Source organism: Rhinoraja longicauda, chromosome 17 (genome assembly GCF_053455715.1).
Source record: "Rhinoraja longicauda isolate Sanriku21f chromosome 17, sRhiLon1.1, whole genome shotgun sequence".
NCBI lineage: Eukaryota > Metazoa > Chordata > Chondrichthyes > Rajiformes > Arhynchobatidae > Rhinoraja > Rhinoraja longicauda.
Genome location: NC_135969.1, coordinates 8,482,436 through 8,498,240, shown reverse-complemented (window position 1 = coordinate 8,498,240; position 15,805 = coordinate 8,482,436). Strand labels below are relative to the sequence as shown.

Genomic DNA, 15,805 nt, shown 5'->3' with positions numbered 1-15,805 from the left:
TACTCCCAAGCTCTGGTCTTCAATGGTACGTGTGCCTTTTCTGACCTAAAGTAAACGTGTATTTCCCATTATAAAAGTGAATCTCCAGTGTTAACCTACTGAAAATGGAGTTTCACAGCACATATGAAGTATCCCATGACATGAGAAGTATGCAAAGCCTATTAAAAGAAATAAGTTCCAGATACGTGCGGATCAATTTTCCGCCACTCGGCGATCCCTGAGATCAGTAAATCTGGATCTCAATGCTGAATCTAGAGAGAGCTAGATAGAGCTCCAAAGGATAGGAGAGTCAGGGGGTATGGGGAGAAGGCAGGAACGGGGTACTGATTGAGAATGATCAGCCATGATCACATTGAATGGTGGTGCTGGCTCGAAGGGCCGAATGGCCTCCTCCTGCACCTATTGTCTATAATTGGAACATTAAATTGATCTTACAAAACAAAGCTGCAGAGGCTGGGATCTGAAACGAAAATAGCAATGCTGGAAGAATTTAACCAGTCTGTGGAAAAAGAAACCAGCCAACATTTCAGGTCAGGGACCCTTCCTCGGAACTCTACATTCTAGTGTAAACAAAGACTCGACAATGTAAATTTAAAACAAGTTTATTGGCAAAGTACACAATACTTTGTTATTAAAATAGTTCGTAGACGTCACTAGGTGTAATCCCAAAAAAACAGTCCTCCCCGCCCCCTTGGTAATAGCTCGTCTAAAGGCAACTTGATTGTGACACGTTTAATCAATCTTCAAACGTACTGCAGAATGCTGCAAAGTCCCGCAGCATAAAACGTTCACTTCTCACCACGTCGTCCTCTGAAGGAAAATATTGTATGCTCTGATCTTGATCGACCGACTCAAAGAACTCGAAATGTAACAGGTTATCGTCACACGGAGGAGACGTAGTGCAGTCCAGCCCACCACGGGCGTTCTCTAACACACCCAAATACGAGTCGATGTCAATGTCTAGCTCTATTTCTGAGCCACTGTCGTTCCCCGTCGAGTCTGACCTCATATGCATTAACTGATATTTTTCGTGCATCAGAAACTGATTAGTATTTCTGGGTGCTCTCATGCCTGGTGCCCGTTTGCCGTGTATGTTGGCTGGGCGTAATATCACCCCCGAGGCTGTGAACGGCTGGTGTTGGCTGCCACGGCCAAAAACAATGCCCCCTTTGGCACCTTCTGCTCTGCCTCGCCTGTGGCAGCGATGACCCCCTCGTTTAGAACCGGGTCTGTTCTTCGAAAAAACTCTGTTATCGTGCCGCTCTTTATTGGCCTCCCAACGAGCAACGCCGCTTCTGTTGTGGGACATTCTGGCTTCTCTTGATTGAGCGTGCCTTACCTTCTCACATACTCTTCGGCTCCAGAGCCTTTCGATGCGAAGGAATAAAGTTGTTCCTTGAACGATTTACGGTTACCGACGTGCCCTAAGGCAGCACTTCTTTTCGTCTACCTTTTCACTATCCGCCTTAACTTTTTTTTCACCCAACGTTTGCTACAGTGCATGCCCGGGGTTGGGTGAACCTGGACCAGCTTTTAGTGTCGCCAAGGAAATCAGTTGTTTTTTTGTTTTTTTTTGGTAATGCACCGAATTTAATGCAAATTGCTCAAGGCGCTTTCTCCCAAACAGCGAACAGAGAGGCGTGAGCGTAGCAACTACACACCGACGCTCCTCTGTCCACAAGACTGATACTTCTTGTCGCTGGGCTTTCTATTTATCAGCGTTCCGATATCCAACGCGAGGCTGCGTGTCACATGACCGACAACCCCCTCCTGCCTCCACTCTGCATCTCTTCATAAAAACATGGTTGTCTCCTTAATTAGACAGGCAACACACAGAGAGTTGGTTGGGGGAAGTTGTGTGGTTAATTAGACAGGCAACACACAGAGGGGGGGAGTTGTGTGGTGCGAGCAAAGTAAAGAGAATAAAGGTTCCCCTCAAATCGACAACAATCTCGAAAAGAAAAGGCTTTTAAATCGTGCAGTTTATAAATTCGCAGAATACTTGTGAACAAACCCACCTCGATCAAAATGTGCAGCAAGGAAAACTGCAGTTGCTGGTTTACACCGAAGATAAACACAAAAATGCTGGAGTGACTGTCACGCTCCAACATTTTGTGCGTCTGCCTCTTATCAATTTTGGTCGTATGTTAAATGTAACTTTTCGGCACTTTTATTTATGGTTTGGTTTTAAATATGACGCTGGTGAAATAAAATGATTTATTAATCGTAAAGGATCTGTCACGAAATAAGATGGTTGGTGGGGGGGGGGGGGGGGGGGGGGGGGGGGGTGGTCGGGGGTTATTTCATGATCATGTGGTTGCAAAGATTTGCAGAGCCAACCATCGCGAACGTGACCAACGGCTGCTTTCTTCACTGTTTACAACGCTTTTGGCAGGGGAGAACAAATGGGGGAGGGGTCTATGAGAACATGATGTCTTTATAATACAGTACTTCATCTGTACTGAACTCTGCAAGGACAGACGTCCGTCACCTCACGTTTTCTATTTTAATTCTACAATTTTTCGTGAGGGGTCATTAACAGATTTTTGTAGAACAATTCCGAATCACAAAAGGCACTAATTTTCATTAATATTTTCGAGAGTCCCCGCACAGAATAAACCACAGAAACATGTTCCTCAGCTCATCATGTATATGCTGACAATTATCATTTGTAGTAATTTGTAGTATTATCATTTGTAGCCAATCCCCATCGACCAACACTCTCCTCCGCCTAGCAGAGCTGGTTCTTACCCTCAACAACTTCTCCTTTGACTCCTCCCACTTCCTCCAAACCAGAGGCGTAGCTATGGGCACTCGCATGGGCCCTAGCTACGCCTGTCTCTTTGTCGGGTACGTCGAACAATCCCTGTTCCAGACGTACACCGGCCCCATCCCCGAACTCTACCTCCGCTACATCGACGACTGCATTGGTGCTACCTCTTGCACCCATGCAGAACTCACTGACTTCATACACTTCACCTCCAATTTCCATCCTGCCCTTAAATATACCTGGACTATCTCTGACATCTCCCTCCCGTTTCTGGACCTCACCATCTCCATCACAGGAGACAGACTAGTGACGGACATTTACTACAAACCCACCGACTCGCACAGCTATCTGGACTACACTTCTTCCCACCCGGTCCCCCTGCAAAAAGTCTATCCCCTACTCCCAATTCCTCCGTCTACGCCGCATCTGCGCCCGGGATGAGGTGTTTCACACTAGGGCTTCCGAGATGTCCTCATTCTTCAGAAAACGGGGCTTCCCCTCCTCCATTATAGATGAGGCTCTCACTAGGGTCTCTTCTACATCCCGCAGCTCCGCTCTTGCTCCCCCTCCCCCCACTCGCAACAAGGACAGGATCCCCCTCGTTCTCACCTTCCACCCCACCAGCCAGCGGATCCAACATATCATCCACCAACATTTCCGTCACCTACAACGGGACCCCACCACTAGCCATATCTTCCTATCCCCTCCCCTCTCTGCGTTCCGCAGAGACCGTTCCCTCCGTAACTCCCTGGTCCACTCGTCCCTTCCTACCCAAACCACCCCAACCCCGGGCACTTTCCCCTGCAACCGCACGAGATGCAACACCTGTCCCTTTACCTCCCCCCTCAACTCCATCAAAGGACCCAAACAGTCTTTCCAGGTGAGACAGAGGTTCACCTGCACCTCCTCCAACCTCATCTATTGCATCATCTGCTCTAGATGTCAACTTATTTATATTGGCGAAACCAAGCGCAGGCTCTGCGATCGCTTCGCTGAACACCTGCGCTCGGTCCGCATTAACAAAACTGATCTCCCGGTGGCCCAGCACTTTAACTCCCCCTCCCATTCCCAGTCTGACCTCTCTGTCATGGGCCTCCTCCAGTGTCATAGTGAGGCCCGCCGGAAATTGGAGGAGCAGCACCTCATATTTCGCCTGGGCAGTTTGCAGCCCGGTGGTATGAACGTCGACTTCTCCAACTTCAGATAGCTCCTCTGTCCCTCCCTTCCCCTCCTCCTTCCCATATCTCCCTCTATCTTCCTGTCTCCACCCTTATCCTTCCTTTGTCCCGCCCCCCTGACATCAGTCTGAAGAAGGGTCTCGACCCGAAACGTCACCCATTCCTTCTCTCCCGAGATGCTGCCTGACCTGCTGAGTTACTCCAGCATTTTGTGAATAAATCGATTTGTACCAGCATCTGCAGTTATTTTCTTATATCATTTGTAGTAATCCCATTTATCATCACTTGGTCGGTATATGTCTTGGCAATTGTTTGATCAGTGGTCGATGAGCTTGTTCTTAAAAATTGTGAGAGATCCTGCTCCCACTCTCATGCAGCAAAACACGAAGTGCTGGAGGAACTCGGCAAATCTGGCAGCATTTGGAGAAGGAATGGGCCGACAACGGTTTCGTCGGGAGCCTTCTTCAGTCCTGCATGTAGCATGGAAGGCCTGTAGTACAACCAAGCCATGTTTTCTGAAGAAGGGTCTCGACCAGAAACGCCACTCATTCCTTCTCTCAAAGATGCTGCCTGTCCTGCTGAGTTACTCCAGCATTATGTGTCTATCATGTTTTTTATCCTACCGATATGACCTAATTTGAAGCCCTTTTCAGGACATCTTCATTACTGCAATGATGGTTTCTTTAAATCAATATTGCAGCGACCCCTCCTCTTTTACGGCTTCCTCATCACAGCTAGGTTTTTATATCAACTGCAATCCCCCTGACAGCCTAGATCTATGGCAATTCACCTACTTCTGCAACAGATCCATGTCAGAAACCTTCACACTGGCGCTGCCACTCATCACTGGAACACCTGGATAATGAGTGCACCTACAATTCTGAAAAGAGCTGATGTAGTAGGTGCTGAGAAATTATTTTTCTGGGCTAGAAAATCTGGAATTTGAGGGCATGGTCGTAGAATAAGGGTCAGTTGCTAAGGATGAAGAAAAGAAGAAATTCCTTCACTCAGAGGTTTAAAATTCTTTAGAATTCTCCAAACCAGAGGGCTGTGGATACTTACTTAAGTATATTCAAGATTCTATAATCTTAGATTTTGGAATACTAAAGAACATTTTGTATGTCCTTTTCACCTATATACCTATTTTCTATCATATTGCATCTGTTTATTTTTCTAAATCCTATTGGGACACAAAAGGAAAGCAGATTTATAGTATAGGATTGACCAAAATCTAGTTGAATAATAGAGCAGATTGCAAGAAGCTTATGTTTCATGTGAACTTCTGAGCAGGTGGTCAAAGATGCCATGTAAGGTTCATCAATAACCTCCAGGGAAAGAGCCTGTCACTTGGTCTGGCCTATGGATGGCACCAGGGAATATCAATGTGGTTGACTTATAAATGATTTTGAAGTGGCCCAGCAGACAATTTAACTGTAATATAATTGAACTGATAACAGAAGGGAAAATAAAAACCAGATGGACCACCTGGGACTGCCTAAGAGCTGAATTTGGACACAACACAGCTTGCCACTGCTCAGTCAACCTTGCAAATTCCTCTGGTGTCTAAAGTCCAATTTGAATTTTGCCAATCCCATTCTAATCCAGGCCTTATCACATTCATGTTTCATGCATAGTCAACGAGACAAGATGTAAGTAACTGCCCTTGACATTGGGGTAGCAATTGCTCCAGATTGGTATCGATGAACTCTTTAAAATACTGAAATTAATCAACATAAAGCGAAAAGCATTCCAATGGTCAGAATCATCCCTCATACAAAAGATGACGGTTGTGATTTTTAGAGGCCAATCATCCTAATTCTTGTACTGCAAAAAAGTCTTCAGAGGAATATCCTCTGCCCAACCATTATCAGTTGATTCATCAAAGACCATCCTTCTATCTGAAGGAGGAATGTTTGCTGATGATCGTTCAATGCTAAATCCCATACTCCTCAGTACATGAATCTGCAAGCTTGCAAGACCTCAGTAACATTCAGACATTGGCTGATGTGGCAATTAACATTTGGCCACAGAAGAGCTAGACAAACATCATCTCCAATGGGCAGTACAATGTTGCAGCGGTAGAGTTGCTACCTCGCAGCGCCGGAGACTCAGGTTCGATGCTGACTACATGTGCTGTCTGTGCGGAATTTTACGTTCTTCATGTGACCGTACGGGATTCCTCCGGGTGCTCCACTTTCTGCCCACATCCCAAAGACATGCAGGTTTGTAGGGTAATTAGATTCTGTAAATTGTCCCTTGTGTGTAGGATAGAATTAGTGTAAGGGTGATCACGGAGTCGGTGGGCCAAAGGGCCTGTTTCCACACTGTATTTCTAAACTGAACTAAACTAAACTAAGCAAGAACCTAACCACCCAAAAATATGTTCATCATCAAGTCCAAAGACTTTACAACCATCTTCAACCAGTAGTCCCAAACCAATTATTCAACTCAGCCTTATCCTGAAACCCCCACTATAATAGAAGCCTTCCTTGTCCAATTCAATTCACTCCATGTGATATCACAAATCAAATTTGCGTAATAGATTCAGGTCAACCATCAATTTTCCGCATCCTTGGTTCCAGACCCTTTCTGGATTATCCATTTTGCCAGACCGACAGAGGTCACAACCTCGGCGAGGAGTCCAACCATACTGGAACGTAACCATACCGGCCTAGGCCAGAGGAGCTGAGATACCGGCCTGCAAAATCCAACTCGGAAGTCGGCTATGGGAACGGATCTGCTGTCTCCGGCTGGGCCAGAGTTCCAGAGCCCCAGCTGCAGGTGGCAAATTCGACCCACCGATTGGCACGAAAGTCCCGATGAGGTTGAGATCGGTCGCCTTAGGCGCGACATTTTCAGGGAGATTAACAAGGAGGGATTTCTCATAATTTTGTCCGGATTAAAGGAGGTGTGACTACCAGTTGCTGCAAAATCAGTGGTGGACCTGTATAGCAAAGGCTATATAGACGCAGAATTCAAAATGCATTACCGAAAACTCACACCACACTATTCATGTCTTTAGCCAAGTTGTTCTAGCGTAATTACAACAATACCTACACATCAGCCTTTTTTTGTAATAAAGACAACATATAATACAATCTTCTTAATATTGCCAGTTCCCTGTTGTCTACATCCACCCACTATCAAAACCTTCATTGCTGGTTTTATACCTCCATTTTTGATCACTTTAATGTTCTCCCAGCTGGTCTATCACTTAATAACCTCCATAAATGTAGGTTCATATACATACACTGCAATGTTCATCAATTTACTTTTAGCGACACAATGAACTGCAGATGCAGGTTTACAGTTATTACAGTTGAGGAAGTGCCGGACATCGTAAGATGTATGAAGATAGATAAAATCTCCCGATCAAATATATTGAAGGACAATGTGGGAAGCTAAAGAGGAAATTTCAGGAGTCCTGGCTGAGGGATAAGAATCATTATTAGACACAGGTGAGGTACCAGAAGACGAGAGGATGGCTAATGCTGTGCCTTGATTTAAAAAGGATGAAAAGAAAAACCTAGGATCTATGGACCAGTATCCCAGATCACATCAGTGGTAGGAAAGGTACTGGAGAGGATACTGAAGGATAAAATGGGGCACTGTATAAACACAACTGTAATTTCTACATGGTGGAACCAAAATGTATAAAAATACCCTTTAATAAAATCTGACAATGTGCACTTTAACTACATGTGATTTTTTTTCTATTACAAATCTCAAATTGTGGAGTACAGAGGCTAATAAATAAATGATGGGTCTTTGTCCCAAACATTATGGAGGGCACTGTATAAAATTGTGTCAATGTGGAAAAGGGAGTTATGGACTAGAGAGTTTCGGTTGCACAATAATATTTATTTCTTCCACAGGATTGTAAAAAAATTAAAATCTTTTTAATTGCTACGTTTATTTTTGTTACTATACTGAGGACTGTATGTTAGAGTTATAGCGTCATATAGTGTGGAAGCAGGCCCCTAGGCGCAACTTGCCCACACCGACTAACATGTTCCATCCACACTAGTCCGAAGCCTGCGTTTGGCCCATATCCCTCTAAACCTGTTCTATCCATGTACCTATCTAATTGCTTCTTAAACATTGTGATAGTCCATGCCTCAACTACCTCCTCCGGCAGGTCGTTCCACACACACACATATGCGTGAAAAAGTTACCCCTCAGATTCCTATAAAATCTTTCCCCCTTCACCTTAAACCTATGCCCTCTGGTTCTCGATTCCCCCACTCTGGGCAAGAGAGTCTGTGCCTCCCCCCGATCTATTCCTCTCATGATTTTATACACCTCGATAAGATCACCCCTCATCCTCCTATGCTACAGTAAATAGAGTCCCAGCCTGCTCAACCTCCCCCTATAGCTCAGTCCTGGCAACATCCTTGTAAGATTATATTGCTTAATAGAATATCTTAGACAAGTATCAATAGAAGCAAATTGTTGTCAATTTCAATGCCCACTTACAGTGAAATTGACTATGTTCTTAAGAGACAATGGTGTCTGATTACTGCAGGGGCAAGTGGTAGCGATGTTGTGAGATGGAAATGGTTTTTTTTCCCCTCAACTTTTTTTCCAAGACAGCTTTCTTTTCAGCTTGTCAATTTCCAGAGTAACTCTTAGTGTAAGAAAATAACTGCAGATGCTGGTACAAATCGAAGGTATTTATTTCACAAAAGAGAAACACGATTTCTATCAAAAAGTAGAGAACCACTCAAGAGTTACTCTGGAGGTATTTATTTCACAAAATGCTGGAGTAACTCAGCAGGTCAGGCAGCATCTCAGGAGAGAAGGAATGGGTGACGATTCGGGTCGAGACCCTTCTTCAGACCCAGTCGACCCGAATCGTCACCCATTCCTTCTCTCCTGAGATGCTGCCTGACCTGCTGAGTTACTCCAGCATTTTGTGAAATAAATACCTCCAGAGTAACTCTTGAGTGGTTCTCTACTTTCTGATAGAAATCGTGTTTCTGTCAGACTCTGTCAATTCAGCCGGTGTAATTCAAAACCTGACCCGCTGAGTTTTTCCAGCATTTTGTGTCTGTCCTTGGTACTACCTGACCCGTGGCATTACTCCATATTTTGTGTTAGTCGTCTCTGCTACCTGTCCTGCTGAGTTACTCCAGCACTTGGTATCTTCGGTGCTACTTGACCCACTGAGTTCCTCCAGCATTTTGTGTCTATCCTCGGTGCTACCTGACCAGTTGAGTTACTCCAGCATTTCACAGTTGAGTTACTCCAGCATTTTGTGTTTATCTTCAGTGCTACCTGACGCGCTGAGTTACTCCAGCATTTCATGTCTGTCTGTCCTCGGTGCTACCTGACCAGTTGAGTTACTCCAGCACTTTGTGTCTGTCCTCGGTGCTACTTGACCCGCTGCGTTACTCCAGCATTTCATGTCTGTCCTCGGTGCTACCTGACCCGTTGAGTTACTCCACCGTTCCGTGTCCGTCTTCGGGCCGAAGGGCCTGTTGCTCGGCTGCATGGCGACGACACACAGCTGTCGACGGCCCAACCAACGGGCGGCGAGTGCAGTGGGAGGTGCCTCCCTTAGTTACGGAGGAGCCAATGGGCGGCGGCGTTGCTGTGCGGCCGGGGCCGGGGGCGGGTAAGGGGCTGGGGCACCGGGTCGGATCGGCGCAACTGTGGATGCGAGAAGCTGGTGAGTGTGGCGGCAATGCGGCTGCGAGCAACGCGGAGCCGGCTTGTGGCTTTCATCCTTGATCTAGAGGTGCTTTAGTCGCGGGGAACACTCTCCCGTGTGGCGTAGCCACTGAATCTGACCGAGAAAGGCAGCGCTGTCGGATGTTTGGAACCGATTGAGGGAGACAAGCATGACAGCCGGCCGGCTCCTCGCAGCCAGCCCAGGCCCTTCCTTTCCTCACCCCTTCCCTGTGACTGTGCAACCATCGGTCAAATGCACAAACCTCTGCATTAGCTTGGCACCCCACGGAATTGCCGATCTAGGGGCTTTTTTTTCTCTGTAGATACCATGCAAAAAGCAAGTGCCCACTTTCGCTTTACTCTCGATTCGCGTGTCATTCCGATACTTGTGTTGCAAGTTGCCTAAAAAGATTTTAATTTTGTTTAGAATGTAGATCCCTCGTCAAAACTCTAAACTTTCATTTGCTGAAACATTTCCATCGTAATTCGAATATTTGATTTCTTCTTCTAGTTAAAAAAAAAAAATCTATTATAAAGGATTGTAGATCTTGCGACCATTTGCCAATTATTGCATCAGCCTGCAGTGATCGTGCGATGAACTTGTTTTAGAACCGGAAAAGGCAAAGACTACTGTGATTAGATAATTTATAAATTGTCAACTTTTTGTAATTATCCATGCTAAATAAAGCACATCATGAAATAAAATATATTTTCATCTAAAATGATATGTTTTGGTGGTCATTGTTTAACTCTGCATTAGTCTTGCATATTTTCGTAGCTTGTCATTAAATTAGAAAAGTGCGAATGATTTCGGAAAGAACGTGATATTGTGGCGTGTCGTTTTGAAGTAACAGCATTTTGTTTCTCTTTCACAAACCACTTGATTGAAGATTATGCTGTTTACCTGTTTATTTTGAAGTTGTGTCCTTGTCCACGTGTTTATTTAAAAATATAGTTAAATCGATGATGGGGTAGGGATTTTATTGAAACATTATATGCTGTTGCCAATGCACGTAAACAACATCTGTAATTTACCTATACTTTCATTCTTTCATAATTAATTACTTTGATAATAGATTATTTGAAAACTGTTTGTAGATGTGCACTAACAAGTGCAATCTACTTTGGGAGAATTGTTTGTTCTCAAAATTATGATGGCAGTTTTTGTGCCTGCTTTAATGACAGTGTCCACTGATTCATTCGCATCAGTTTAGCATTTTCTTCAATTAACATTGCTGGTAATTCTGACTATGCTTAAGTGCTAGAGTTGGCTTTGATCACCCAAGTGAGAATATTACCACTTAGATGTAATGAGGAAATCTTTATAAATAGCTCTGATGTATTAGTAGAAAGTCCTGGGGGCATGTTGCAGTAGATTAATTTTATTGATTTACATTTCAGCACAATTTAATGAATATTTGCATAATGGTTGTAGAAATGACCAGATGTAAAAATGGTCCTTGTTCCAAACGTACACTGGAACCATCCCCCAACTCTTTCTCTGCTATATTGATAATTACATCGGGGCTGCCTCCTGCGCCTGTGCAGAACCTCTTGATTTCATTAACATCAGCACTAACTTCCACCCTGCCCTCAAATTCACTTGGATTATCTCTGACATCTCTCTCTCCGTCCCATCACAGGGGACAAGCTATCGACTGATGTAAATTATAAACTCACCATATAAATCTGGACTACATTTCCTCCCAACCTACTTCTTGCAAAGAAGCGATCCATTACTCTCAATTGCTGCGTCATGGACATGTGCTTTTTCTTTAGTAAGTGTGATCTTAGCCCTGCTGTCATAGATGGACCCCTCACCCACATCTCCTCTGTGCCCCGCAGTTCAGCTCTTGTTCCCTCTCTTCTCAGATGGAACAAGGTAAAGTTACACTGATTCTCATTTTCACCCCACCAGCCTCCACATCCAATACATCATTCTCCCACATTTCCACCATCCAAACATGATCCCACCACTAGTACGTCTTCCCATCCCTACCTGTTTCTTATTTCTGCAGAGACTGCTTCCTCTGCATCTCCTTGGCTCACTCATCCCTTCCCACCCAAGCCACATGAAACCACCGATGATATAACTCCTCTCTCTATGGGTCTTCCATCATATCTATCCAGTGACTCCTGCAGTCCATCCAGGTGAGACATAGGTTCGCATGCACCTCCTCTAATTTCATCTGCATATGGAGCTCCGAATGTGGCCTTTACATAGGCAAGATCAAGTGTAGATTAGGCGACCATTTCACAGAATACTTGCACTTGGTCCACCAAGGCCTGCTAGATCTCTTTGTTGATTACCATGTTAACTCCCTTTCCCGTTCCTATATTGACCTACCTGTCCTGGGCTCTCTCCATTGCCAGAGTGAGGCCACATTGCAAAACTGGTGAAATAGTATCTTGCGTTCAGTTTGGGTAGCTTACAACTCATTAGTATGAACATTTAATTCACCAATTTTAGGTAACATCAAAACACCACCCCCTCCTATTCCCCCTTCCCCCCCCCCTCTTCCCCCTTCCCTCCCCCCCCCCCCCCCCCCCCCCCCATCCCCGTCCACCTATTTTTCCTCTGGCTTCATATTTCGTGCCTCTTTTATCCATTTCATCACTGACTCTTGTCCAACCATCTGCAAATTTAAAAAAAACACCTATCACGTGCCAAACTTTGTCCCAGCCCATCTCTTCAAGCACTCTTCCCTCCCCCCCACGGCTATGTCTGAAGAATGGTCACAACCTGAACCGTTGCCTATCCATGTTTTCTAGAGATGCCGCCTGACCCGGCAAGTTACTCCAGCACTTGATTGATTGATTTGGGTTGTTCAGGGAAATAGAATTCTATGTTTTCAAATGGAGACCAGATAAACATTTAAAGAAAAGAAGGCATTCAGCAATGATGAACGATCAGTGCTGTAGGATTATTTTTGGATTACACTAGCTAAGAATCCTGGAATAAATGTTTTGTTTTTCAATGATATAAGCAATAATGGTCCTTGCTTAGTTGACATCTTCCAAGACAACGTACGGCTCTCTCCGCTGTTCAGTTCACTTTTTTGTACTATTTCTCGCACAAATTCCATAATGGTTCCTCTGTAGTGGGGAAGGAGAAGGGTGTTGTACAGAAACGTTGATTGCTGGTTGTAGTCAAATGCCCCAGGATGATGTGAATTTGTGTATGCCACTCTGTTCTACTTTGCTGAGTACCATACGCCAACACGGCACTGATTTTTATTCATGTTACACTTACATGTTCTCAGTGCTTCTGATTTCTATGGAATGACTTTTCTTATGGGTTTCAGTAAAGTTCTTTATTTGTTCGTTTTGGCTGTTTTCCTGGATAATTCATTTTATTTTGCATATTGACATCAACTTTTGTTTTTGTCTGATTATTATCTAACTCTTTTCGAGGCTTCTAAATTTGCTTGTTGTGTTTTGATATTTCTTTCTGGTTTAAATTCAGATTTGTGGTTTCTGAGAATTTTGGTTTTGTTGGTTAGGATTTGGATGCCTGTATTGAAAAAGTATTGTCTTCATTCAGAGTGGGTCGTTGTACCAATAGAATTTGTCCTCATGTTTGAAAGACGTCACTGAAGGGAAGAATTATGTCATGGAGGCAAGATGGCGTAAATATAAGAGATAGGTGATCAAGGTTAGATCCTTGGTTGAGAGCTAACTAGAAGTGAAAATAAAATCCACTATTTTTTGGGTCTCTGATAGTGAGCTTATCTTTAGCAGCAACTGCTCAAGCCTCCTTTCTAAACCATGCCATTTTTAAAGTACAATTTCCTCAAAATCAATCAGACCATTCCTTTGTTACTACTTCTAATCCTAATATCAATATCCTTTGTTTTACCTGCAAAGCATCTTTGGGTGTTACTTGCTGTTGTTGTCTACTCTAAGCATGTCATCATTCCTTTGCTCTACTGTCAGTATTCCAAATTTGCCTTGTCTTATGTTGAAGGAAAACAAATAAAATCCTAAAACCATAGTTGGTTCTCTTTAAAGCTCCTTGAAAATTTACAATAAAGATTATGTTTGTTTTGTGTTTTCTTTTGTCACAACTGGTAAATTTTATATGAAACAACTGAAAATGATCAGTTTCCACTAAAAAGAGTCAAACAATTCTCCAATCTCATATAAAATACTACAAAATTACTTTCCCAATCTGAGTAGATGGGATCTCTGATCCAAATTGCCATTCTCCTGCAGATAATTTTCCTGTGACACCATCACTCCGATTCCCAATTCATACTTGACATGGAGTTAATTTGGCCCGCAGTTTCTGTGTTGTCAGATACATTTCTCACCTCATAATTTAATCTGGAGTTCTTTATCCTGTATGTTTGTTCTTGTTCTTCCCTGTTGTAATCTAGTTAAATTGTTTTCTTCTCAAATTAAATTGGCATGTTCTATTCATTTACTTCTCGAATTCCAGCTCTAATTTTTTTGCTCTATTTCTGTTCCATCCTCGTCACAACTCGCATCTTCAACCCATGCTTTTGCCTTGTTTTCCCCATAGCCATCTTTCAATTTCTTTTTCCTTTTGGCATCCTTTTTTGCCATTTACAGGCATTTGATCAGGCTCTTCCTTAGCCCCCACTGAAATTCCATTTTTGCACTATTGTCAGTATTGTTCTCTCAGAGTTCTCAGTGACAGAAAATGGGGCCCCTGTTGTCTGTACAGGATAGAAGAGCAAAGTATTATTTAATTATAGGAATGAACTGCAGATGCTGGTTTACACCGAAGATAGACAGATGCTGCCTTACTCTGCTGAGTCTCTGCTGAGACCTGCTGAGTTACTCCAGCATTTTGTGAATAGACAGATGCTGCCTGTCCTGCTGAGTTACTCCAGCATTTTGTGTCTATCTTCAAAGTATTATTTTAAATGGTGAGAGATTGAAAGGTGTTAACATTGACTGTGTTGCTTTTGTGCTTGAATCACTGGGAGTTAATGTGCAGGTATACCAATAAATGCTTCCCACCGATGGTCAGATTGTGAAAAGTGAATTCATTAAAAAATATGATCCTGTTGAGATCACATCCTCAATTTTGTCTGCAGTTCAGTTTTTCATACCCCAGGGAAAATTTATTTAGTTTGCACAGATTGCAGCAGAATCTTTGGAAGAATGACTCTGGAGATTTAGTAGTTGATTTGTTCCGTAGCGCTAAACAAATTATGTTTTTTATGAGAGCTGAGAACGTTTGTACAGGGCTTTGCAGAGTATACGCAGGGAAGACGTTTCCCCTATTTGGCATGGCTAAGCAAGTTATCACAATAGTCATTGGGTTATACAGCACGTAAACAGGCCCAATTTATCTAAGCCAACCAAGATACCTACCTAAGATAGTCCTATTTACTTGCATTTGGCCTATAATTCCTCAAAGCCTTTCCTATCCATGTACACATCTAATTACCTTATAAACGGTGTCATTCTATCTGCTTCCAAATTTTTCTGGCAGCTTGTTCCAAATACCCACCACCTTCTATGAGAAAAAATTGCCCCTCTAGGCCCTTTTTAATTTTTTCCCTCTCACCTTAAATCTACTCTCTCTAGTTGTTGACTCCCCTACCTTGGGAAAATTACTGTGACCATTCACCATGTCTTTGCACCCTTATGATTTGCTTTAAACCTGTACAAGGTTCATAAATTATAGGAGCAGAATTAGGCCAGTCGACCTATCAAGTCTACTCTGCCATTCAGTCATAGGTGATCTATCTTTCCCTCTCAACATCATTCTCCTGTCTTCTTCCCATACACCCAGACACCGGTACTAATCAAGAATCTGTCAATCTCAACTGCAAAAATATCCATTGACTTGACCTCCACAGCCATCTGTGGCAATGAATTCCACCGATTCACCACCCTCTGACTAATGAAATTCCTCCTAATCTCCATCCAAAATGAACATCCATTAATTCTGAGGCTATGACTTCTGGTCCTAGCTTCTCCCACTAGTGGAAACATCCTCTCCACATCCACTCTATCCAGCCTTTCCACTAATCGATGTTTCAATAAGGTGCCCCCTCATCCTTCTAAACTCCAGCGAGTACAGGGCCACCAGTGCTGTCAAACGCTCATTATATGTTAATCCAATTATTCCTGGGACCATTCTCGTAAACCTCTCCTGGACCCTGTCCAACAACAGCACATCCTTCCGCAGATATGAGGCCCAGAA

General features: G+C 43.6%; 1 protein-coding gene across 1 annotated transcript in view; it reads left to right on the top strand.

The window, feature by feature from the left end:
- The first annotated feature begins 9,574 nt into the window (after nucleotides 1–9,574).
- The window catches only part of iars1 (isoleucyl-tRNA synthetase 1), a 147,721-nt gene continuing 141,490 nt past the window's right edge, over nucleotides 9,575–15,805 (top strand). The window contains exon 1 of the mRNA XM_078414016.1: nucleotides 9,575–9,619. The gene's annotated coding sequence lies outside the window, so the exon portion shown is untranslated. The remainder of the gene's footprint in view (nucleotides 9,620–15,805) is intronic.